Genomic DNA, 2,613 nt, shown 5'->3' with positions numbered 1-2,613 from the left:
AATCATAAATGACATAACAAAGCTCTTCCAATTTCCAGAATCAAATTTCGACCCCGATATCGAAAAGTCAACTCCCCGGTCAAACTTCCAAACTTAACTTTCTATTTTAGCCATTTCAAGCAAAATTCTACTACGGACTTCCAAATAATTTTTCGGACACGCTCCTAAGTCCAAAATTACCATATGGAGCTATTGAAATCATAAAAATTCAAATCCGAGATCGTTTATATATAAATCAATATCCGATCAACTATTTTAACTTAAGCTTCCAACATGAAAGTTCATTCTTCCAAGCTAACTCTGAAATACCTTAAAACAAAAACCGATAATTCATATAAGTAACAAGACTAACCTCTGGGCTGAAAGCAATGATGAGCTCCACAGGTACAGTCTAGTATAAATAATGGTACAAAATGTAGATATGCTTTCAGATTTAACAGTTAAACTCAGTACAAGTTAAATAGATCAACACTGCATGATATGAAGAATATGACATCTTAGTAGAAAGACCGCATGTAAATATTGGTCACAAATTATCTGGTCACTCAGTACTGTTTATGGCCAATCCAGCCCAAGGGTGTTCCAACCCGTATATAAATGCACATTGAATGACAGTCAGTCACCCAGTACCGTATAAGGCCAATCCAGCCCTGGGATAATTTATCCCCCAAATATAAATAATACAATCAAGATCCATGTCCAGGTAAACTCATTACAATACAAATAAGTAAGGCAAGTCCATGCCCTGGGAAAATCCATCCCAAATATATATAAGCAGTAAATAAGGCAAGTCCATCCCGAATATCGATGATCATCTACGCTCACTGGGGGTGTGTACAGACTCCGAAGGTGCTCCTTCAGCCCAAGCGTAATATAAAGACAATATGGCCTACTGCAGGCGGGCAGTCCCGATCCGAATAATAACAAAGCCTATAAGGCTTGCTGCAAGCGGGTAGCCGCGATCCATAAATAGTAAAGCCTATAAGGCCTGCTGCAGGCGCGCAGTCCCGATCCATATAATAATAACGTTTAAAGCCATTATGGCCTGCTGCGTCGCCCAACTCAATCCCATAAATATCCTCACAATGTACAATTATTACCGAGTGTGAAATATATATTTTTGAACAATTAATTCAACAACAACACGACCCCATGGGTCCCAAAATATTGGCACGTAGCCTAAACATGATCTTTAATAAGAGTCTCACCTCAATTTCTCTAACACGTGGAGAATATTCAGATAATAACATGATTCATTAATCTTACAACTGCACGGGATTTATTCAAGACACAATTTATATAGTACACGTCCACATGCTCGTCACCTATCGTGTATGTCACCTCCAAATAATTTATATCATACCAAATTCGGGAATTCATACCCTCAGAACCAAGTTTAGAAGTGTTACTTACCTCAAATCGTGTAAATTCATCACTCCGCTATGCCTTTTCCTCGTGAATTGGCCTCCAAGCGCCTTGAATCTAACCACAATTAATTCGATCCAGTCAATAAAATTTATTTGAATTAATTCCATAAGAAAATACTAATTTTTCATAAAAATCCGAAATTTAGCTCAAATATTGCCCATGAGGTCCACGTCTCGAAACCCGATAAAAGTTATAAAATCCGTAAGACCATTCAACCATGAGTCTAACCATACTAATTTTACCAAAATCCGACCTCAACTTGACCTCCAAATCTTATTTCCAAATCTCTAGTTCAAACCCCTAATTTACACCTCAAAAATATGTAATCTAGTTGGATTATTCGATGATAATTCAATATTATGGAGTAGAAATAATCACAAATAACTTACCTCAAGTTTTTCTTGAATTCTCTCTCAAAATCGCCCAAAACACCGTGCTTGAAGGTCCAAAAATGAAAAAACTCGGAACCCCCTCTATTTTTAACATTCTGTCCAAGATTTTCGCACCCACAGTGATTTTTTTGCACCTGCGGTCTTCGCACCCGCGGTGATTTCTTCGTGCCTGCGGTCTTCGCACCCACGACAAAAATTTTCGCACCCGCGGTGCCTAGCCAGCCCATGCATTTTCTGCTTCCGCGAGCTCCCACTTGCGGCCCTTTTTCGCACAGGTGTGATCACACCAGCAGCCCAGCTGCTTCAGCTCCTCCTCCAAATTCAAATTCGATCCGTTAAGCATCTGAAACTCAACCGAGGCCTTCGGGACCCCGTCCGAACATACCAACAAGTTCCATAACATAACACGGACCTACTCAAGGCCTCAAATCATATCAAACAACATCAAAATGACGAATCGCACCTCAAATCAAAATCTATGAACTTTGAACTTTCAAATTCTATATCTTGTGCCGAAACATATCAAATCAATCCGGAATGACTTCAAATTTTGCACACAAATCACAAATGACATAACAAAGCTATTCCAATTTTCAGAATCAAATTTCGACCCCGATATCGAAAAGTCAACTCCCCGGTCAAACTTCCAAACTTAACTTTCTATTTTAGCCATTTCAAGTCAAATTCTACTACGGACTTCCAAATAATTTTGCGAACATGCTCCTAAGTCCAAAATCACCATACGGAGCTATTGAAATCATACAAATTCAAATTCGAGGTCGTTTATACATAA

This window comes from Nicotiana tabacum, chromosome 22 (assembly GCF_000715075.1).
Source record: "Nicotiana tabacum cultivar K326 chromosome 22, ASM71507v2, whole genome shotgun sequence".
Taxonomy (NCBI): Eukaryota; Viridiplantae; Streptophyta; class Magnoliopsida; order Solanales; family Solanaceae; genus Nicotiana; species Nicotiana tabacum.
This window is presented reverse-complemented; position numbering follows the sequence as displayed.